This window comes from Mandrillus leucophaeus, unplaced genomic scaffold, assembly GCF_000951045.1.
Source record: "Mandrillus leucophaeus isolate KB7577 unplaced genomic scaffold, Mleu.le_1.0 Scaffold517, whole genome shotgun sequence".
NCBI lineage: Eukaryota > Metazoa > Chordata > Mammalia > Primates > Cercopithecidae > Mandrillus > Mandrillus leucophaeus.
The window spans coordinates 223,653-248,966 of NW_012105553.1; positions in this window are offsets into that span (position 1 = coordinate 223,653).

Sequence of the window (25,314 nt, forward strand, 5' to 3'; positions counted from 1 at the left end):
CCAACATGGCACATGTATACATATGTAACAAACCTGCACGTTGTGCACATGTACCCTAGAACTTAAAGTATAATAATAAAAAATTTAAAAAATTTTTTTTAAAGAAATTAATACATATATTTATAAAACATGTATATTCTCAACTATCTTTTATACTTTTTGGTGTAAATATTTTACATCTTTTTTATAGATTCATTCCTAGTTATTTGATTTTTTTATGCTAATTTAAATATTTTAAAATTTTCATTTTCTGTTTGTTTGCCACTGATGTATCAAATACAATTGATTTTTATATGATGGTGTTGATCCCAGTGGTCTTGCTAAATTCACTTATCTAACAGCTTATCTGTAATGCTGAAAAGATTTTTTGTTATTACAATTATGTTGAATTAGAATAATTACACTTTTACTTTTCTTTTATAATCTTTTTACCTTTATTTTGTTGTCTTCCCTTATTGTACTAGCTCCAGGAAAATGTCCCTCAACAAAGAATAGATTGAGAAGATCATACAATTCAAAATTCATGTAAAAGTCTAACTAGCTCTAAGCCAATGCTTTCTTTTGTATGTTTTTTTTAAAAGTTCAATTTAACTTCACAATACATTTTTTGTAACTTTCCCTGCCATACAAATTGTTCTGAGGCTCATTGAAATGAACAGCTACGTGAACATCAAAGACAAACTGTTTTATTGGAAATTACCAATTACATCATTAGGAAAACCAAGAGACCAAAGAAAGCCTTGGGAGTAATGAAACAAATGCACTTCTAACCAGCATCTATGTTAGATTTTTTTTGGCCAAATCCATGGGCAAATCATAAAGATCGACACAAAAATGCTGCAACAATCAATTACAAGTTCTCTTGAAACAAATGGGAAAAAAAACTGCAAATAAATACAGGGTTTAAAAAATAAAGAACCAAGTGGGAATTACAGAAGTAAAAAATACAATAATATTTTTTCTTTTCAGTTGACATCATGGTCCTACTAGTAAAGACAATGGATACAATGAGTGAATTTGAAGACAGAACAATTTAATTTACCCAATCTGAACAACCAAAAGAAAATAGTCTGGAAAGAAAAGATAAGAGTGAACAGAGCCTAAGGAACCTCAGGGACAACAACAAAAGATGCAACACTTATAAACTAAGAGTCCAGATGCAAGTGCTAACATATCAATAATTACCTTAAATACACCAATTAAAATATTGGCAAGGTGGTAAAAACAAATACAGATAGCCCAATTATGTGCTGCTTACAAGAAACTCACTTCAAATTCCACAACATAGGTTAGTTGAAAATAAAAGGATGGAGAAAGATATGCTGGTAATTTTTATAACTTAGAAAGTATAGACCAACTCCTCAAAACTCTAAACTACCAAAACTTACCTAAGATGAAATGATAATCTTAATAAACCTATAACCACCAAATTCATAATTTAAAAGCTCCCTAAAGGAAATGTCCAGGCCCAGAAGGTTGACCTGAAGAGCTCTTCAAAACATTTTTTAAAAACATGATAGCCATTTTACAGTGTCTTGCAGAAAATAGGAAACAGGGAATTCTTGTCAACTCATTTTATGAGACCAATATTACCTTTCTATCAACACCACACACAGTCAGTGCTAGAAATAGTGTTACAGGTCAATATTTCTTATGGACTTAGGCACAAAAGCTATCTACAACATATTAGCAAACTAAACTCTGCAGTGTCCAGTCAAACCACCATAACCCAGTAGCATTTATTCCAAGTACACAAACCTGGTTCAACATCTGAAAATCAATCCATATAATTTACTATATAAACAAGAGGAAGACAAGTCATATGATCTTATCAACTGATGCAGGAAAAGCATTTCAAGAAAATATAACACCCATTCATAATAAAAACTCTCAACAAGATAAAAATAGAAGGGAATTACTTCAACTTTATAAGAGTATCTACAAAAAAAAAAAAAAAACAAAAAAACAAAAAAAAAAACCAAAAAAACAAAAAAAACCTTACCTCTAACATCATAGTTAATAATGAAAGACTGAATGCCTTCTCCCTAAGAAGGGAACAGGCAGAGATGTCCACTCTCACTACTCATATTCAACACAGTGCTGGAAGTTCTCACCATTGCATGAAGGCAAGAAAAATAAAGACATACAGATTGGAAAGGAAGAAACAAAATTATCTCTATTTGCAGAAGAGAATTGTCCATGTAGAAATTCCCAAGGAATTTACTTAAAATAAAAAATCCAAAAACCTCCCAGTAATAATAAATGAATTGAGTAAGGTCACAGGATACAGAATCAATTATCTCATCTCTATCTACTAACAATGAACATGTAGAAATGGAAATTTAACCAAGGGTTACACACTGTATGATTTCATTGATATAACATTTTCAAGTTGACAAAATTTTAAGAATAGAGAACAGATTAGTGATTGCCAGAGCGGGGCATTGGGTGAAGGGAAGGAGGTGTGCAGGTGTGGTTGTAAAAGGATAACAAAGGGATCCTTTTGGTGTTGGAACTATTCAGATATTGACTATTGTGAATACATGAGCCTATACAAGTGATAAAATGTATAGAACTTAATACACACAGAATGAATACAGGTAAAACTGGGGAAATCTTAATAAGATTAGTGGATTATATCAATACCAATATCCTGGCTGTGATATTAGAGTTTTGCAAAAATGCTACCATTGTGGGGAACAGGGCAATGAGTGCAATGGATCTCTCCATATGAATTCTTTTTTAAATGTTTCACATTTTTTATTTTTTTAATTGACAGATAAAATTATATGTATTTCCCATGTACAACATGATGTTTTGTAGTGGTATACGTTGTAGAATGACTAAATCTTCCCAATTAAGATATGCAATACCTCACATAGTTATCATTTTTCTGAGAATGCTTTATAACCACCCAGCATTTTTCAAGGATATAATTTATTATAAACTCTAGTAACCATGTTGTATGATAGATGTCTCTATTAATTCTTACAATTGCCTGTGAATCTATAATTATCCCAATTTAATAATTGATCATGTTATACTTATTCACAATTCTTTCTTTTCTTCTTCACAATTCTAGAATCCAGAAATTTTTAAAAATGAACAAAAAAATTATAATTTATTCAGTCTTAAGGTTTGACTTGATTTGAATACATTTAGCTGTGAACACTGAACTGAAGAGAGGATATTTATAGTCTTTATTCCACATAATAGGCATACATTTTATACATATCTTATAAGGTTCTGAAAATTTTTAAATTCTGAAATATAGCTTTGTCTCAAAATTTTCAATGAAGGACTGTGTTGCCTTTGTTGATTACTGAGCTCTAATCAACCCAAATCAATAGCTATTGAGTATGGGAGGGTTTGGCTGTTGACCAGAGTTAGAACCCCATAAAGTCCATTCAAACCTTTTTATGATCAAGATATAGAAAGACTAAAAGTATCAAAATGGCATGTTTTCTTTAAAAAAAAAAAAAAGCAATATAAATCTTTATTCATTCTTCTCTATTTTCACGCACTTATTTATTCATTCAACATTCACTGAATGTTGATTGTGTTTAGTTATGAGCGGTGTCCTTTGATGAACATTAAATTATTTCATATTCTTAGCAGAACTACTCAAAATGAGCATCATGCCTCCATTTTATAGAAGAAGAGACTGAAACCTAGACAATTTAAATATCACCCTAGGTCAGATAGCAGATACTTAAAGCCAGGACTCTATCTCATGTTTGTCTGACTCTAAAGCCTTCTTTTTTTATCTTCACCAAAGGCAAAATTCAAACATGTAAGACTAATCTAGTATCTCCCACTCTTACCTGTTTCAAAAGGTCTGGAAGGATACACAAAGGCACTAAGTAGCAATTTTACAAGAATTGGATTAATCTTGAAAAAGAATATAACTCAATACAGGTTAGAAATTTGAATACACATTTTTCAAAAAGTAAAAACTTCAAATGAATACCTTAAATGAAAGTGAGTATTTTTAGGAAAAAGAAATACAAGTGAAGTTGAGACTAAAAGAAATTGGTAGCAAATAACAAGAGTCTACAGTAAAATTCCTATCTGATTTAAGTAATTTTTCAGTAACAGTGTGATTATTACTTAAAAGGCAAGGTTTTCTTGGTTCTGTAGAGAAGGCTATTATCTACCTCTTCTTTGAATTGGCAGGATATCAGTATAGCTTGACATGGGAAAGCTAGCATCCTATCAGTTAACATAATGCAGTGTGATTCAATGCACTGCAATGAAAATAAAGTTAAGGTCCAGGTATTTGTATCTATTCCTCCTCTTTTTTCGTTTCACGATCCTTCTCTTTGGTGTTTGTTGGGCTGCCCAACACTTATTTAACTGTGCAGGTAACCTGACTCAAGAAACTGAGGAAAGCTAAACCCCTGCACAGTGACAAAAATGAGGGGCACACTCTGAGAAAAAGAACCAGGATTGTGAAAGAGGCCACAGGATGATCCAGTAAAATAGGAGGGGAGCATGAGGGAGAAGGCTCCCTGAGGGCTGGGGTGAGGGTGAAACAGGTGTGGGCAGGGCTCCTGGTAGCCGCCTTCAAGGCTGCAACACAAGGGAGGCAGCGGTACACTGTCGTAGGGTTTCTGAATGTTTCTTTTAGATACATTATATAACCCATTCTTCAGTGACCCAGAACTTCTCTCAGGACCTGTAATGCTATTTCTTGTATCTGACAATAAATAAGTCCTTACCTGTTTAGGGACATTTTTTTTGGATGGATTTTCTAGATCATATGTGTTGTTTTTTTGAAGCTGTGATGTGCTGCTATTGGCCATAAAGCAAAAGAACACATTTTTGGTTTTATTTGGGTCTCTAAAGATCTGCCATTAAGAGAATCATCTCCTACAAAAGTTTCAAACAATGATTATTCTGTTTAATATGAATTTTCAAGGCATTACCTTTAGAGTAGACAGTTTATTCTAGCCCCTCCCTCAGTCTATTTCCCAAAGTATTGCTTGGTCGAATGAATCCTAAATGTGTAATAAAAACTATACTTTGAGGAGTTCTAGTAGTTGGGTTATAAGAAATGTTTAGGAAAGGAAGTCAGTAACCATGTGCACAAGAACAATAATTAGCTGGATGGCATGAAGCTTCCGGTTCTCACACAAAAGCTTCCAGACTCATCTTTTCCTTCTTACTTTGTCTCTTAAGGTGTCACCAACATACATAGAGTCTCCTTTAAAAAGATTTGGCATCCTAAAGTGAGTTTTTATTTTTAAAGTCAAGTAAAAACAGTAACCCAGAATGAGAAAGACGCTGTAATAAGTCATTCACACATTTACATACAGACTAAGCACAATAGGATGACATCTGTAATCTTATGAAGAGTGTGAATCTGCCAGGCATGGTGGCTCATGACTGTAATCCCAACACTTTGAGAGGGTGAGGTGGGCGGATTGCTTGAGGTCAGAAGTTCGAAACCAGCTTGGCCAACATGGCAAAACCTTGTCTCCAGAAAAAAAAAAAAAAAAAATTAACTGGGCATGGTGACCCCTGTAGTCCCAGCTACTCGAGATGCCAAGGCAGGAGAATCTCTTGAACCCAGGAGATGGAGGTTGCAGTGAGCTGAGATCACACTACTGCACTCCAACCTGGGCAACAGAGTGAGACTCTGTTTCAAAAAAAAAAAAGTGTGAATCTTTTCTCCCCTAACTTTATAGCATAAGAGAAAGGCCATCAAGTAGGGGGCACATTTCTCATTTTGAGTGAGGCTGACTTTGCCTTCACAATGTAAATCATGGATACAACATGGGAGATGAGGTCTTCCCACACAACCATATGTAGTTTTCAATCTCACAACAATAATCAGGCAACATCCTAGAGAATAACTATAAGTGGATTTGTTGGAAGTAGGAGGGAGAATGAAGCTTCACCATGCATAAAACCAACTGTTTGTCTTGTGTAATGTAAGATGCATCCTAGTTATTCTGAAATAGTATTTAAAGCAAAAGTTTTGATCAAGATAGAAAAAAATAGATAAAACTTTGTCTCATGGAATGATCTATGGGTTACTCATCCAAGCTCTCACTTTCTCCCCTTCTCTATCCATGTTAACTACACATGTGGGCTTGATAGTACACAAAATAGCCTCAATTCACAAGATAACTTTCTTTCTTTCAGCAAACACTCAGCCTTCTCACACTCTCCTCATATCTAGAAGATTGACCTAAAAGTTCAGTTAATCAACTTATACCTAAAAGCAGATATCAGTGCAAAAACCTTAGAAATGTCTAGGAGGAAATAATCAATTAGATGACAATGCGAGGAAAGCCTATATATCCTACTGTAAACTAAAAAGTACCTGAGACAAGTCTCAATCAGTTTGAAAGCTTATTTTGCCAAAGCTAAGGAAATGCCTGTGACACAGCCTCAGGAGGTCCTGACGATGTGTGCCTAAGGTGACTGGGTTACAACTAGGTTTTATACATTTCAGGGAGACAGAAGACATTAATCAATACATGGAAGATGTACATTTGTTTGGTCCAGAAACGTGGGAAAACTGGAAACGGGGACTTCTACGTCATAGATGGATTCAAAGATTTTCTTATTGACAATTGGTTGAAAGAGTTATTATCTAAAGACGTGGAATCAGGCCAGGCGTGGTGGCTCATGCCTGTAATCCCAACACCTTGGGAGGCCAAGGCAGGAGGATCACTTGAGGTCAGGAGTTCAAGACCTGCCTGGCTAATATAATGTAATCCCATCTCTACTAAAAATATCAAAATTAGCTGGGCGTGGTGGTGCACACCTGTAGTCCTACCTACTTGGAAGGCTGAGGCAAGAGAATTGCTTAAACTCAGGATGCAGGGGTGGTAGTGAACCAAGATTGCACCACTGCACTCCAGCCTGGGTGATGAGTGAGACTCTGTCAAAAATAAAATAAAATAAAATAAAATAAAATAAAATAAGACCTGGAATTAATACAATAAGCAGATAGCAGGCTTCAGAGAGAATAGATTGTACATGTTTCTTATCAGACTTAAAGAGTCTGTTCTGTCAGTCTTCAGCTTTGTGTTGATTTTAATGCTGGTCAGCTGTGCCTGAGTAACAAAAGGAAGGATGATATAATGAGACATGCCCAACTTCCCCTTTCCATCATGGCCTGAACAAGTTTTTCTGGTTAACTTTGGAATGCCCTTGGCCAAGAGGAGGGGTCTGATCCATTCAGGTGGTTGGAGGCTTAAAATTTTATTTTTGGTTTATACTACCAAGAGTTGCCTTATTCTTTCAGACAAGAAAACAAAGACCCAAGAATAAAATGAAACATGATAGTGGTCAAGTAAATATCTGTATTTAAAAAAATGTAACTTATGACATCAAAAAAAGATATTATAGAAGTATTATAGATATAAATATGAAAGATGAAATCATAAACTTGCAGATAATACATAGGAGACTAGCTTCATGACCTTGGTGAGGTGAAAACATGCTAAGCAGGGGAAAAAGATCAATACATAGGAAAAGAGAAATAATTTTGACCATATTAAATTAAGAGCTTCTGTTCATCAAAAGACACCAAAAAGAGTATGGAAAAGGAAACCACAACTGGGATAATTTCTTCTTGTTAAGCCATATGACCAGTAATGATAACAATTTTCTAAAACATAAAGCAAACTCCTATGAATCAATAATAAAAGAGAGCAAAAGAAAAATGAACAGGAGACCTGAACTAACATGTCAAATGAAGAAGATGATCAGCTCAAAAATGAACTTCCTAGCACAAACCCACATTCATTCATCATTAGGAAATGCAAATTAAAATTGTATGGGATACAGATACAGCCAGAACAGTGGTTAAATCTAAAGATAGAAAATATAAATGTTGACAAGGACTTGGAACAATAGGAGTTTTATTACAATCTTTAAGGAAGTGTGACATGGTGTAGCCACATTGAAAAGTCTTCGGAATTATCTGCTGTCATGAAAGATGTGCTTCATTGTCTGGGCCATGGACCTCAACACAATGTTGGATAGAAGAGATAATTTTAGGTATCATTTTTAGTTTCCTAATTTTAGGAAAATTTTTATACCTTTAATGATGAAGTGTGCTGTAGAATTTTTGTGAATAAATTTTTTATGTTAAAAATATCCCTTTTTTTATTTTTTAATTTGCCACAAGTTTTTATACTTACCACATGTATTAGTCTATTCTCATGCTGCTAATAAAAACATACCTGAGACTGCATAATTTATAAAGAAAAGAGGTTTAACTGACTCACAGTTCCACATGGCTGGGGAGGCCTCACAATCATGGCAGAAGGCAAATGAGGAGCAAAGTCATGTCTTACATGGTGACAGGTAAGAGAGAGCATGTGCAGGCAACTTCCCGTTATAAAACCATCAGATATCGTGAGACTTATTCATTATCATGAGAACAGCATGGGAAAGACCTGCCCCCATGATTCAACTACCTTCCACCAGCTCCCTCCCATGACACATGGGAATTATGGGAGCTACAATTCAAGGTGAGATTTGGGTGGGGACACAGCCAAACCATATCAATACATAATGAACATTGATTTTTATCAAATGCCTTTTTTTCCTTTTTTAGGATCAAATTTTTTCTGCTTTTTCTCTTAATGTTTGAATCAGATTGATTGATTTTTGAATGTCAATTCCAAACTTCAATTCCTAGAATGACTTCAATTCGGTTATATTTTATTCTTTGTGTATATTTGCCTTGGTAATATTTTCTTTCATGTTTTTTATATGTTTCTTGCATTGTCTTTGTCAAGATTATTCTTGTCTTCAAAATACAAATTGGTTTTATTTCAATTAATACAAAAATTTGGATATTTATACAAAAGCTTAAATAACTAAGAGGTCCATGGTTTTATCATTTGAAATTGTTTTTAATGTCCTTTTAAAAAGTACTCAAAAATACTGATACCCAAATTGATACTAAAAAACACATAAATGCGTTATAAGCACAGATACGTGAAAGGTAAAAGATAATGGAACATGAATAGTGCTGGGGTGAGGTGTTAACATTTCCACCAAAAGGGATAAGAGCTCCATGGGGTACTACTTTTCACTATTTATTGAAATAAGACTAATTCTAAGATGATATTATAATATCTGGTAGTTTCCAAAAAGCAAATTTTTTTTACTATTTCTGAAATAGTTTTGAAATAATATGGGACCTACATTTTCATGCTTGACAATTTTACATTAAAAGCAGGTGAATAGTTAATTAAGCCAATCCCACCCCCACTCTGAATCTTAGATTCAGCCATCTGAAAAGAGTAAAATACTCTTTACTGTGTCAGAGTCTGTGTGTCCAGGGAAGGTATAGAAATAGGACAGAATAGGATGCTAACTCAGATTAAACCCATAGAATTAATGCTTTTGAGTTGCACTGATTAACAGGTAAATTCACAATCAATACTACCATTCGTGTGTGGTTTTTCTCTTATTCAAGGTGAGTGAAGTGTTTATGAGAATCTAACCATATTGCTGGGTCTCACTCCATTTTTTGATGTTGGGCTGCTGCTGACATCTGTTAAGCCCCAACCTTTCTTCTTCTCCTTGTGCCCCACATCTGGTCAAGATAAGATGCCTGGGCCCTCCTTCCTTTGGCACCAGTGCAAGATTAAAACCATGCAAGTGCCTGTCTGCTTGGGAGAACTTTCATCCCAGCCCCAGCCCTGGCCACAATAAAACCTAAGCCAGTCTCCTTTCCTGGATCTCTGGAGCCATGTAGGACCTGCTTGAGAAACCTGCTCTGCTCTCCCCAGAGATCTCGATTATGACTTTTTCATACTCCCTTGGTGTGTGTGTGTGTGTGTGCGTGCGTGCGTGTGTGTGTGTGTGCGTGCTTGCGTGTGTGTGTGTGCGCGTGTGTGTGTGTGTGTGTGTGCGCGCGTGTGTGTGTGTGTGTGTGTCTCTGTAGTACCAATAGTCTCAACATCTAAACCAAACTTTGGATGGAGTCCATCTGCCTCTGAAGGTGGCCATAACACTGACATAATAGATAACCTGTTATTTAAATTCATGGTTATAATTTGAAATGTTTAATAGAAACTGACATCACAGAATGGTACTGCAATTTAAAAATGTGACTGAATACAATTGTTTATAAACAGTATTTAAATGCTTACTCCAGTATTGTTTGCTATAATTGTAAGCTCAGGTGCACTAGGCTGGTAGCAGTGTTACTGGTAGAAGGTGTCCAGGTTCTTGGCATCTCGAACAAAGAATTGGACAAAACACACAAAAAAAGCAAGGAAAGCAAATGCAGGGATTTACTGAGAACAAAAGCATACTCCACAGTGTGGGGGCCGGCCTGAGCATAAGGGCTCAAGGACCCCACTTTTAGAATTTTCTGGAGTTTCAATACTCTAGAGGTTTCCTATTGGTTACTTGGAGTATATTCTATGTAAATAAAGAGAATGAAGTGAAGTCACAGAGTCATTTACCCAGAATGCACCCTATTGTAAATAGAGAGGGTGTTACTTGGTGTGTGTGGTCTTTGTCAATGGAGAGAATGAAGTGACGTTACAAAGCCATTCACATTCCTGTCACAGCTGAGGGGCTTTCACTTGATTTAGTTCTAGGAAGTCAACGTGCATCGGCCTTATGTTCCCTACCTCCAGATCCTGTTCTCCTGCCTCAGTAGCACTGCAACCTAGAGAGCATTTTTCTGTTTGACTGTTAAGGCTTCCATGTTCGGGATGTGCGGTGAGTTGACCAGAAACATTGTTTTAATTTCAGTTTGATAAAGTTGAAGAAGTACATATGCTTGCAGATGAAGGTGCATTTTTAGGGGTTCAATCTGTAATTGAATATTAAACAAAGAATGCAAAATTGACTAGATTCATATGTAAAGTAAAATATGCCCTAAAAAATAAGAAATGCTGCTTCTAAAACTACAGACTAGCTAATAAACTGGATATTATTTAAAACTCATACCTACAAACAGTCTCATCTGTAAACAGCCTCCCCACCCTGACTGACACTCAATTGACATAAGTAAGAGCCTAGAGAGGGAGGACAGGAGGAAGAAGCCTGAGAGAGAAGAAGCTGTAGGGAAGACAAGCTTGAGAGAAGAGAAGTTTGAGAAAGAAGAAGCTGAGGGAGGAGAAACGTGAGAGCGGGAGGAAGATCACTGAGATGGTGGAGAGGCACAGGTGTGTAAGGAGAAGATAGGGGGACAGCAGGCAAAAGAGACTTGTGAATCAAGGAGGTTGCAAACATGATAAAGAGACCTGTGGAGCATCTTCATGAGCAACAGAAACAGCAGTCGTGGTGTCCATGTATGTCTAGAAAGAAAGGGAGTTGAACCATCCTCGGGGTTTCCAGTAGCCTTAGGGCAGTATACAAGAGCATTTGAGAATATTCTTGTTTTGAAAGAGACAAACAAGTGGCTGATACTCCTAGAACTAAGCAGCTCTGACATTGGAAGAGATGGCAAGACCCCTGGGAAGACCTGATGATAGCGACAAAGAAGACACCAAAAACACCAAAACAGACTCCCAACCAAGGCCAGCACAGATGAGTTACACCTCAGCTGGTGATAGTAGAAGACAGAGGGTGCCCACAAAAATATCTCCAATGCCTTAATACTCCACCAGCAGCCCTGATGACACCTTTCAGAGGAGAGAGAGAGGGCAATTCTAAATTTTTGAAGAAATCTCTGTTGTCTCTGAGATGAGCCTGAATTGGTAAGATCAGGTAATTGGCCACCAGGTTGTTTGGAACTCTAAATAGGTTAGTCATATAAACAATAGAAAGTTTATTTGACCTTTATGCCCATCTGAAAAGCCAATGCCCACATATAATTCTTGGCAATGAGTTATGACTTAATAAAAGTTATTTCCATTATAATGATCATAAAAGTTTTTTCCAGTGTAAAGTACTGAGCACCATAAAGTATTAAGCAACATTGTCATCAACAGCAGCATTCTGAATTTCCAGGTTCTTGATAAGTTGTGGTTACGCACCTTGAAACAATCGCATCTGGAACCTATCATAGGAGTTAGGGCAGTTGGACTTATCTTCAACAATAATCCTTCCTGAATTAATTCAATATCCATAATGTTTGTCATCAATTAATAAAAGGAAACACAGAATTAAACAAATCCCACATGGCAATTATGAGAAAGGACATAAAAGGAAAACAAATTATTTTCTAAGAAACAAGGAAATACAGAACACCTCTTGTGTTATAAGCACAGATATGTGAAAGATAAAAGATAATGCTGGGGTGAGGTGTTAACATTTCCATCAAAATGGATAAGAGCTCCATGGGGTACTACTTTTCACTATTTATTGAAATAAGACTAAGTCTAAGATGATCTTGTAATATCTGGTAGTTTCCAAAAAGCAATTTTTTTTTTACTACTTCTGAAATAGTTTTGAAATAATATAGGGCAAGACTGCAGGGTCACTGGCTCGTTGGGAAGGAATTCCTCTCTCCTGCAATGTTCTCAGATACAGATGCTTTTACATTTCTTTATCCACTATGGCCAGACTTAGATCTGAGAACATTGCAGGAGAGAGGAATTCCTTCCCAAACAGCCAGTGGCCCTGCAGTCTTGGCCTTTATGTCCCCAGGAGAGCTCATCTGGTGAACTCGGTTTATGCTCTTTTCAAGCTTCCCCAAGAAAGGGAAAGGTCAAGAATATTCTTGAGGCAAAAGATCCTGATTAGGAGCAAGTATTTCAGAAAAAGCTGTGAGGTCTGAAATATACTGTCAGAAAGTATAAGAAGTTTGTGTCCTGTTTCTATCACTGACAAGCTTTGTAAGTTTGTACAATTCTCTTAGGTCATTCAATCCTCAGTTTCTCCATCTGTAAAACAGAAAAAAAAAATGATGATGGTCCCTTCTTGGCAGACATGGTTTATTGGCTCATTCTCTGATGAAGCACTTCCTACTGTCGTCATTTTGTCACTGTCCACTCTTTAGAATATTAAAGCCCATATTCACTTCGCAGTTGAGAGTGGCCAAAGAAATATGGAGCAAAAGTGCATGGGTGCTTCTGATAGGCTTTAAACTGAGCCTTTTCTCTCTTTTACCCATCTTGTGCCCAGTAATTATGTCAAAATCCAAAGCAATCACATTACAACCGTGAGGCATCAGTGTGAGAGCACAATTGACCAACGTGATAAGAATGGTTTAGAAAGTCCGGCTTCCAGATGGCATTGCTGAGCAGCTCCAGCAACAGTAGTCACTGCCATTCTTCAGATTTCCTGTTGTGGATTAAAAATGAATCCATGTTTGTTTAAGTCACTATAAAGTAAATTTTTAATTACTTGCAGCTAAAAGCATTCCTAACCACCAAACCATGTTAAAGCTGTTTTTAATTAATAAGCATTTTAGAAATATTATTTATTCTTTTTATACTTAAAAATACATACCACATGATAGTATATACATTTTATTTAATTTTGACTGAATGAAATTAAATGGTATTTATTCATGCACCAAATGAATCACATACATTAGAAATAAACGACAATCATGTATAAATTTCATTGCTAAAAAGAATAAAAAGGTGAATTTCTCTCAAAGTTTTTGAACTACAGGCAGTACATCAGCAAAATGATTATTTTATTTAAAATTTATTATTTATTATTTATTATTAAGTAAATTACTTATTTTTATTTAAAATTTTTAACAAATTAGTCTTGTTGGAGCCATGGAATAGAAAAAACTATATTTTGTACTGTCATTGTATCTTTTCTCAGGGAACTTGCCCTGGAAAAACAAAGGCCCACCTTATGAGAAGAAAACAGGCCAGAGGCACTCTGTTTCTGAGCCACCCTCAACCAGCTGCCTCTGGAAGCACTGGCAACTCACCCCCAGGGGCTGCTGCCCAGTTACTGGGTTTGGCACACCAAGTGGAATCCACTAGAGGCTGACTCAGTTGACCTATCCACTCCATTTTCTGTCATTTCCCTCATCACTACCTGTATTCCAGCCACAGAGAACTACGCAATCGTCTCTGAAGAGATAGTTCAACCATCTGCTTATTTCCCCTACAGAGCATCCTTCCCCTGTGTCTGCCAGGAAAACCCCTCTTACCCAACAAGGTCCTACTAGAACACTTACTTCTCACTGACCCTCTCACCAGCAAAATATACAGACCCACCTATGATTCCCTCATGATGGTCAGCACATATCTCTGTTGTAGGCACTGGCCACAATGTTACTTTTTATGTGTAGCTTTTTCCCCATTTAAATATGAGTCCAGACCCTATCCCCTTGGTATCCTGAAAATGAGGTGGATCATGGTCCTCTAGTTGACTGAGATTGGCTTTCAAGTGGATAGATTTAGGTTTATCCAAGTGCTAATGAATGGCAGGTTGCAAAGAGTTCATGGGGGAGCATTTGGAAGATTGGGGCAGAGGTTTCAAATACTTTTTTTTAACAATTATTTTGTCCTGTGCACGCTGGTTTTATTTACCGGTTATGTATACTTTATTTCACTGAAGAAAGAACATTTGTCTGTACACTACTGATGGAGAGCAAAGGCTTGATTCAGCTGAAACACAGTCCCCAGTTTTTGCACATATACAATCTCCTGAGAAGAGATTCAGGAACTGTCTTCCATATTTAGAAACAGCTCAAAGGTCCAGTTGGTCTTGGATGCCCAGTGGGCTCCAGGATAAATAAAACCTTTGATTCCCCTAGGGCTTTCTGGTTTGACTAAACACTACATGAAAATGAAAAACCTATACCAACTTTCCTAATTGAAGCTGTGTCTGATTATGGAAACACTTAAAACATAAAAATGGGTTGCACATGGCTTGCTCCTGGCACTGAGTTCAGGCACTACTTCCTGTTGTCAATCCAGTGAATTCAACACTGCACTATGGATGGTAACAATATTCATCTTCAACTGACAGTACTTCACAGTATTCAGTTTCAAAGCATTTTGCTGGCTAGGTCACTTTAACTTTGTAAGTAAACACTGCCAAAATTCCCACAGTCTAGCTAAGAATTTAAGTTTTTATAAAAATTGAATTTATACTAGAGGCTGAAAGATAGAGTCACAGACTCTTTTTTTCTACCAGCAGAAGGAAGTTGGCTTCAGTCTGAAGCTTTCTCAATAATTAGAACTATGGGACTATCATCTCCTATTTTCTACAGTTTTCAAGTAAAGAAACCTAGAATCTAAAAACAAAACAAAACACAAGGATAACAAGGCTGGGTTAGACCATACCCATACTTCCTACTCATATCCAGACCACACTTCATTTGGAGGGTCATGGGGAGCTGTTTTTGTTTATATTGATGTTCTACTGGAAATTAAAATTTTATGAAAATTACAGTTCAAGGTATTGACTCTGATAAGGCTAATGAAGATAATCAGAAAATATCAACTTTAGAACCCTAAAGGGCTTAATCTTATATTACCCTTAAAAGGTAACTAAGAGGTAAGGGAAGATATTTCAGCCGCAGCGGGGATCTGTGGAGTCACGCTTTCTATGCGTGTCAGTCAGCTAACACTATTGAAAGTTTTCCCAGTACGGGGAAGACACCTCTCCTGCCTTTGCATCCTGGGCCAGCATCTCCCTGGTCTCAGCCTGTGAAGAGGAGAGGCCAAATGTGTGCTCCATAATACAGAGAATAAGCTCTTTAGAAGCACCCAAATGGGTTTCAAATCTCAGCTCTGCTGCTTACCAGAATTTTGCATCTGGAATTTGCATCTTCTTTTTTTAAAATATATGAAAATACATTTTATTATTATTTCAGTATATAACATATTAGTGAATACATCAGACCACATTTTCTCAAATGGCCCATTAATTCCATGATAATATTTCTCTTTGATTCCTGAGATCCTCAATTTTATTTGTCTTTCAGACCATCTACATTCTTACCATGACTGTGAGACTATGATACTGCCCACAAGGATACCAATACTGAGAGATAAAGAACATTGTGCTAAATTGTTCTATCATGGTCCTTGCTTAAGGTACTGATCTTTTTTTGCTAATCTATTTTTCAGCACTTGAGTATGTGTTTCTTCATTGTCATGTACAGGATCTGGTTGAGGGAGAGGTTTTATGTGTTCATCTGCAATGTCCACAGAAGTGGTGCAGCTTACTATTGTGCTGCCATTGGACATCAAGAAAAGCTCTACTTTGTTGCCTAACAGTGAAGAATACATACATTTATAACAAACATAATACAAAGCTCCATCATAATTTATCTATCCCTTTTGATTGGCATCTAAGTTTTCTCCCCTTTTCCACTATTGCAATCTCCTTTTGGATTGGAAATACATGTTTCAAGATAGTTTACTATCACTCGTTTTACTGCTGCTGATCACTGACACTTACACAGAAGTTAATGTGTGTCGGATAATGTTCTCTGTGCTGATGTATATCACCCCTAAATCTTCACAAAACCCTATCAAGTACATACTTTTATAACCGCTGTTTCATGCCTGTGAAAACAGGCACAGAGAGGTCCAATGGCACGGGCAAGGTCACAGAACAGGTTACGGTAGAGTGGAGCAAAAGCTGCAGCTTCTGCTCCAGAGCCAGGCTCTTAACAAGGGCACCTGCTGTCCCTGCCTTGAGCAGGTTCCAAGGTTCTGCTGTTGTTGGGGTGTTTTGTTTGTTTGTTGTGCCATTCCAGCATCGTAATAATATCAGACACAAGAGCTGTCTGGCTGTCTTCCCGGGATTAGAGGTAAACACTGAGGCTACATTTTGTAAGTGAAGATAATTAGTCCTTTGGGGAGAAGGCAAGCCAATGGCCCTGGCCTCATTTGTTAGCCATCTAATTTCGGAGCATGAGTTTGCTTGAGGAGGACCACCTGGTATTAGAACATTTCCTGTTTTCATAGAAATTTAAAATTTTACATTTATAAAACATTTATCAAACTGAGTGACATCATTCAACAATTTGGTACTTTCAGGGGATTGTTGGATGGATGTTGTGGGAACTGAACTTGAAGTAGGAAGAGCCCATCATTTGGACACATCTTAGGGCTTCCCAGCTGCACCAGGTTATGGACAAGGGACCTGAAACCCCAACCCTTCCAGTCACTAACCACATGGCCTGAGATGTCATTTCATGCAGCTGGGCTCTTTTTGCTCATCAGCAAGTGATGTAATGCATGTGAGGTTAGCGCACGGTACATTCCCAAATCCTGGAGCTACTGGTCCTGTTGTGACTATTATTATTATTAACATTACAATGAACATTTGAAAAAATTATTTAGGGTGTTGCAAAGTTTCTCTACACCTGGAAGTAAATGCAGTCAAATTTGGATGAGGCAGGAATTTCCAATCTTGAGTCTGCCCCTTTGCAGACCCTTCCTAGAGGCTGAGACCCTGTAGATGTGGCCTGAGCCCATCGGATATGCAGCCAGCTATGGGCATCTGTCGACTACAGCAATGCATAAGGATGCCACCAAAATAGCTATCCTTTTCTGAAAGTCATCACTTCTGCTCTGCAAAGAGCTACACATTCCTCTGCCTCTTTCCCTGTTTTTGAGTTCTTTGTTTTCCAACATGCATGACACCAAGGGGCCATGAGGATTTGTGAGCATGCAGCACCCCTGGGAGAAGGTAGTCTTTTGTGCCACCATCAGTCAAATGACCAGACCTAGAACCCCTGATTCCCAAGCAGTTGACTGCAGAGTCACCACCAACTCCTTGAGAATCTGATGGTTGATTCAGTTCCTCTTGGATGGGTTGATGGAAAATGCATTTATATTTGGCAAATCCCAATATAATTGGGCTTTTTTAAATTCTAGAAGATTTTAATTGCAGAAAATTACTTAAGTTTAAATCCTTTATTGTCTTTTTTTTTTTTTTTTTTTTTTGCTCTTAAAGCTGAGCAATGAAATGAGACCAAACTAGAGTTTAATAAAAACTAATTCCCACTAGAATTTAGAGCACATCTTTAAACCTTAAATCTTCTGTTCATGAAACTTTGCCCAGTTAACTGCAAGAGTCTGCAGCCTGTTTTTAATTTACAGTTTTTACTCCCATCAGAAGATGGAAGGAAAAATAACTGAAAATAATGTCTGCAGAATTGTCCCAGTGCCTAGCTGTCCTGCACAATTGCCAGGCTCTGTTCAACTTTTGAGAGAGGAGAAATTTCTCTCTGAAAGAAGGGCATAAGGATCCCCAAGGGCTTCTATGCAAAAGAGGAGAACTGCCTGGTTAGGTACCTCCTATATGCCCAGGATGCATAAGCTTGATCTCCCTCAGACCTCAGGGCAGCGTCTTGATACATGAGCGAGCATCCCTGTACTGCTGAGGAGACATTTAGAGAGGTGCGGCCATCACACACTAATAAAGTGCAAATCCAGTGCATTGTGCAATCCAAATGGGATCTGCCTCTTTCCCGAATCAATTATTTTGCCATGTGGGGTTGTCAGATAAAATACTGAATGCTGAGTTCTATTTAAATTTCAGGTAACCAAGAGTAATGTTTCCATGTAAGTATGTCCTAGATATTGCATGGAACTTAGATATACTGAAAAATTAATCTGAAATTTTGATTGAAGTGGGCTTTCTATAATTTTATTTGCTAAATCTGGAACACTAGGCGATTTCTCTTCATAAGAACCAAATATTGACTATCTGTTCTTTTATTGGTGTAGATCCCAATTCAATTTTCATTAAAATTAAGGTATATTTGCAAAAACTTAGCCGGGCATGGTGGTGGGCACCTGTGGTCCCAGTTGCTCGGGAGGCTGAGGCAGGAAGCGAATGGCGTGAACCTGGAAGGGGGAGCTTGCAGTGAGCCGAGATCGCGCCACTGCTCTCCAGCCTGGACGACAGAGCAAGACTGTCTCAAAAAAAAAAAAAAATTAACGGATATTTGGCAGGATGTTTGGGACATTGATGCCTAGCCTTTTATTTCAGGCCTATGAGAAGAAATGGGAAAGGATGGAAGAGGATAAAGAAGGAGGGAGAGCAGGAGGGGAGAGTGGGAATGAAGGAAGGAGGAAAGAAAGACTTAAAAGAAAGTAGAAGAAGAAGGAAGAAATCAGTATTTTTCTGACCATTTTCTATTTTTATTTTTAATTATTTTATTTTATTTTTTATTTATTTATTTATTTTTTTTTTTTTTTGGAGATGGAGTTTTGCTCTTGTTGCCCAGGCTGGAGTGCAATGGCATGATCTCGGCTCACTGCAACCTCCCCTCCTGGGTTCAAGCAGTTCTCCTACCTTGGCCTCCCGAGTAGCTGAGATTACAGGCATCTGCCACCATGCCCCGCTAATTTTAATAATTTAGTAGAGACAGGGTTATACCATTCCAGGCTGGTCCCAAACTCCTGACCTCAGGTTATCCACCTGCCTCAACCTCCCAAAGTCCTGGACTGCAGGGCGTGAGCCACAGCATCTGGTCCATTTTCTATTTTTAAAAAAGAGCACCCCTGCTATATCAGAATCATAAACTATTATAAAGTAATTTATAATTATATAACTTAGAACTGAAATGAATGATAATTCACTACAGGGGACATCTCTTTAGGAAGATAACTTGTAAAATATTACATTATTACACTTCAATTTGCATATGCGTACATTTCATTAACTAAATTATAACTATTAATGTCATGTTTATCAACCAATTATCAGCCAATTATCATCACCAAGGAGATCTAGAATAATTAGATGACAGTTAACCAACTAAATCATGTGCAAATAAACTCAGTTTTTATCCACTGAAAATCAGATCCTGCAAATCTCAAAACATCTGGATATCTGTAAGCATCTAAAACTTTGGCATTTTTATAGGCAAAATAATTCACTGGCTTATTTTTATTTTTAATATTTACTCAGAGGTTTTATCTCTATACACACACACTAACATTTCTCATTAATTTAAAAAGTTATCTGATCTTTCTCTCCAGGCCCTGGCTGTTGCCCACACTTGGGCCACAGGACCCTGACAGATCTTCTCACTCTAAGGTTAAATGACTCTCAGAATCAGCCTTTAAATGGGTAACTGCAAGCAGGAGATTTAAACATTGCCTTTCTCTGTTGAAAAGTAGGCACAGAATACAAATATACACTTCCTTCTTTCTTATTTAAACTTCCAGGAATATAATACATGGTATTTCATACCCTACATATGTGACGACTAATCCCAAGTAAGCACAAGGTGAGAGAGTTTGAACTGACGTTGAGCTAGGAGACAGTAAGATCACACCACAGTCTTCTCTAGTTACTTAAAGCTTCTTGCATTTATTTGAAAATACTAAGATATATTCCAATGGAAACAGGGACCTGGGAAAATAAAATTTCATGTCAGGGTTAACTTCACAAAGATTTAATGATAAAACCTTTTCCTTGTCATCCTTTAATTCTTGATCTGTGTGCCTCTGCCCTTAAGAGGAAGGGCTGTATGATAGGGGTGGATAGCTTTCCTACATCCCAGGGACATTTGCTAGCTCTGGGGCCCTCACATCTGGAAAGACATAGTTCCTACCTTCAATCAGTAGGGTACACATAAGCATACCCAAGCACTGCACAGCACAGCTGGTTTTGTAATAGCCATCGTGGAGAGGCAGAAGAGAGAGAAGTAAAATCCTTCCAAGGACCTGGTAAAGATCCTTGGAGGAAAAGGTAAAAGAGCTTGGAAACATCAGAGATGGTGGCAAAGCAAAACTGGTGTGAGGGTGGTATTGCTTCAGGACCATGCACTGCGGGGCTCTGCTGCTGTGTCTAGGGTGAGTGTGTTTAAAAATGCAGCGTATTGATAGAAAATGTGATGCATGGTGAGGCCAACAGATCAGGAGATGATTGCCTTTGAAAAGACAGCTTGAGAGGAGTGGGGATCCTCAGGCCATGGGAAGCCACCCAAGGCAGCACCAGGGTCACCAGGAGGCAGAGTGAGAACAGGAAATGTGGGCAAGAGCCTTTACCATCACTTCTGCAGAAATGCACGGGAGAGGCCGAGTAGGCAGGCTTAGGATTGGCTTGTCTGAATAATTTCCAGGCTCTGGGGCAGAAGGATGGTCTAATTGTCTGATATCTGGCCCTGAGGGTGATAACCCCATAGTGGAGGGGCTTGGAGCTGTGGGATGCAGAGACACACACAGAGGAAAGACAATGAGAAGACATTGGAGGGAAGACAGAGGGAAGACACAAGGAGAAGACGGCCATCCACAAGCCAAGGAGAGAGGCCTCAGAAGAAGCCAACCCTGACAACACCTTGCTCTCAAATTCTGGGCCTCCAGGACAGTGAAGCAATCAGTTCCTATGGCTTATGCCACCCAGTTTCTGGTTCCTTGTCACAGCAGCCCTAGCAAGTGGACACAAACATATATCCAACATACGAGACACTCTTTTACATCCACTGCTCACTTATACTGTACCTCACCCAAAGCTATGAAGTGTGATTGGTGGGGCACAGCATAGTAGGAGACAAATTTGTCCTATGAGAAAAAAATGTTTCTAAATGTATAGTGAGCAAACAGGTTAGATTTCATAGCCTTCAATTAAAGCGTTATGATGTTAATCAAACATGACAGTGTTTATATAGCCACACAAAACAAAAATTCAAGTGATTTTCATCTATTGCCAAATATTCATCGAAATATTTGAGACTGCATAAATAGGTTTTACCTAAGTAGAATATTCCATATTCTGTTATCATCTTAGGCTTACTCATTGTTGAGAAAGGAGTACACAGGGGATAAGGAGCTAGGGGAGTAAAACAGTTAAGTTCCTCATTACTTCATAAAACGTACAGATGTGAAAACTGATGTACGTCCAGGGCACCTGACCCTTGCTGTACCCTCGGGAACCCACCAGTGGTACAGTATCAGGATTACAAGTTTCTATTTTTGCACCATTATGAAGCTATTCTTTAACACACACCCTCCTTATGACAAAGCAAAATAAAAATCTGAAAGTGTACATAAGATTGGAGTAATACAGTATAATTCCTCTATTTACTGACTTTCACTCTAATATTTTTCATTTGGAGTGCGAAGAATAACTTTTATAAGATGTTCTATGGCAAAAGTGCTTCCCTGGAATCTTTTCAGAACGAAGCACTGAAACAGAATCTGCCGGGGGACCTCCTCTTTCGGCTTTGGAGCCCCCCTCCCTCTGTCTCTGTACGGGGGAGCTTCTTCCTTCTGTCTTCTCCCTTCACTTCTTGCCTATTAAACTCTCCACTCCTTAAAACCAAAAAAAAAAGAAAAAAAACAGCAACAACAACAACAACAACAAAAAGAATCTGCCAAACAAACAGCTGTAAGGTTTACACAGTAGAGGAATATGGATATTTTTGGAAGGAAACACATGGGAACCATCTCTGAAGCACTTCTGGAGAGTGATTCACATTAAAACAATAAAATATTAACCATAAAAACTTAAGAAGGTACAAATCATGGAGATAAAAACTCTCTTTAGTTCGGCCACACACTTAAAGAGAGGGTGTTAGATAGATTATGAGGCGCTGGATTCCCATTCCATAAAATCTAGGACGATGTTTGGGACAAAAAAACACAGCGTGTTTGACTGATGGAGGTTAGAGGGTTGGCTTACAAGCATGAGATCCTAACGCTCAGAGCACAGCAGCCGTCACACGTGCTTTATCCAGATCCATCAGTTCTACAGAAAGAGGTTGGTGGTGAAGACCAAAACCAAAAAACCTACCAAGCCAAGCTACAACAAAGATTATGAAAATAACGATGAGAGCTACCACTAGGCATCAGCCACATCTCCCCCCTCCCTCAACAAAGCATAACTGGCTTTTGAAAAGTAACTTTGATCTGTATCTTATTCCAACTAAGATTTTTTTTTTTTTTCTTTTTGAAACAGAGTGTTGCTCTGTCGCCCAGGCTACAGTGCAGTGGCAGGATCATAGCTCACTGCAGCCTGGAACTCCTGGCCTCAAGCAATCCTACCACTCCAGCCTCCCAAGCAGCTGAGATTATAGGCATACGCTGCCACCACACCTGGCTAATTTTTATTTTTATTTTTTGTACGGTCAGGGTTTTGCTGTCTTGCTCAGGCTGGTCTCGAACTCCTGACTTCAAGTGATCCTCCTGCATTGGCTTCCCAAAGCACTGGGGTTACAGACGTGAGCCATCACACCCAACCAGATGTTTACTAAAGATCACAAATTGTTCTATTTGCTTATCTGCTGGGAAGATTGGACTCAAAGTACGGCATGATAATGGTTAACAATATAACTCCCCTATGTAACAATTCCTTTATGACTTCCTCTTGACCTTGGGCAAGGTTCAAAGCCCTTAGCCTGGTAGTTAAGGCACTTTGAAACCTGACCTTGAAGGCCCAGAGTGCAGGAGAGAGAAGGAACTTGAAGAGGACACACTTGGGCTGAAGTGTAGGTTCTGAATCATAGAATTTGTGTTCTAAGTCCCAAGAATCAGAACCAGAAATCTTAGACAGTATCTCAGCTGGATTAATAAAAGAATAGATGAATGAGCAAATTACTTTGAGCTATGGAGTTGCTGAAAAACTAAACCAGATTGTTAAGAGAATAAAACTTGCTTCCCTCTGCAGAGTGAAACTGTAAGTGGAAAGAATGAGGCAGAAATTTTGCTTTTTATTACTAGCTCTTCATTACTATCTTTAAAATCATAAATATGTATTACCTTGACAAATTTCTAAAATATGGCACAGAAAGCAAACCAAAACCACGTTTTTTAACATTTTTTGATATGTGAGACTCTCAAGTCTTTGTGCCATGTACAACCTCAAATGATTATAAAAGAACCTCAAAAAGCGTCACTGTGGCAGATGCCATTTCTCAGATTAGGATGCCCAACAACTTGCATAAAGTCCCAGGGTTCAGCAACTGTCCAAGCCCAAAGCTGAGGGAGCTACACTGGGCCACACTGAATCCTCACGTGCGGGCTTTTCCTGGGGCTCTCTCACCCTCATCTTGCCTCCATTACACCCAGCCCCAGACATTCACTGCCACAAGGATGAATCGCTCACTACTGTATCCTGGGCTGGTAGGACATGGACACTGGGAAACGGGGATGGAAGAAACGCCACCCCCATGTCAGGGGGCCTTAGTTCTCCCTGCACACCTGGTTCCAGGGTACTCCCAACCAAGGCTCCATCTTGACTTTAGGTGATGTTGCTGTGAATACCTCCTTAGCGGGTTTGAACCATTTTCAGATGACTTCCAGCAAGTGTAGCTCCTATAAGATAAAGCTCACACTTCGCCATGAGTACCATCTGCAGCCCCCAAACACGTATACCCTCGTGTGGGAGCACCTCAGGAAAGTGCTGGAGGGATGCAGCAAATCAGCATTTATTTATTTATTTTTATTTTAAGTTTTGAAGCAGAGTCTCGCTCTGTCACCCAGGCTGGAGCGCAATGGCACAACCTTGGCTCCCTGCAACCTCTGCCTCCCAGGTTCAAGCGATTCTTCTGCCTTAGCCTCCTGAGTAGCTGGGATTACAGGTGCCCGCCACCACACCCAGCTAATTTTGGTATTTTTAGTAGAGATGGGTTTTCACCATGTTGGCCAGGCTGGTCTCAAACTCCTGACCTCAGGTGATCTGCCCACCTCAGCCTTCCAAAGTGCTGGGATTCAGTCATGAGCCACCAGGTCCAGCCATTTATCAAACAACCTCTATGTGCCAGGCACTGAACCCAATTTTCATCCGCATTAATTTATTTCATCTCACAACAACTTTATTCCCTAGATTCTTATTACTATTCATAGTTTCACTGGTAAGAAAAGAGAGCCTCAGAGAAACTAAGGAAAATGGCCAGAGTCCCAGAGCCGCTTCCTTGGAGGATTGGACTTTAATTCCAGATTATTCTAATCTCAAGTTTATTCTACCACATGAGATGACATCTAAGAAGAGACACTTTGGAAAGATAGGCTCTTCTATATGGCTCTGGAGAACTGAATTCTTTCTTCATTCGAAAACTTGTCTTCCCGAGAGTCGGAGGTTCCCCATGAATAAGGAGAATTCCTTTAGATGTGTGACCCTTGGTGATCTCTAGCTAAGCACCAATGCACGGGAAAGTGAACTGCCCAAACTCTGATGCCTTGTGTTGGGTTTATGCAACAGAACGCTTTTGTTCTATAATCTGCACTCCCAGAAGAAAAAAAAGACAGAACAAAATCCTGTCTTCTTTAACCTGAAAAAGCCATGACTTGCAGCAGTATTCCATCTACAATATAAGACCTTGAAATGTAGGCTTTAGAAAAATGTGTTTTCCATTCTACTTTATAGCCAAGTCATTACAACATGTCCATTCTCTAAATGAGATGAAACAGGAAACTTCCTGTTGGAAAATTTTCTGCATCCTTGACCCTGTCTCTGGATTTCAGAGTTTGCAGAAGGCTAAAACTGGCG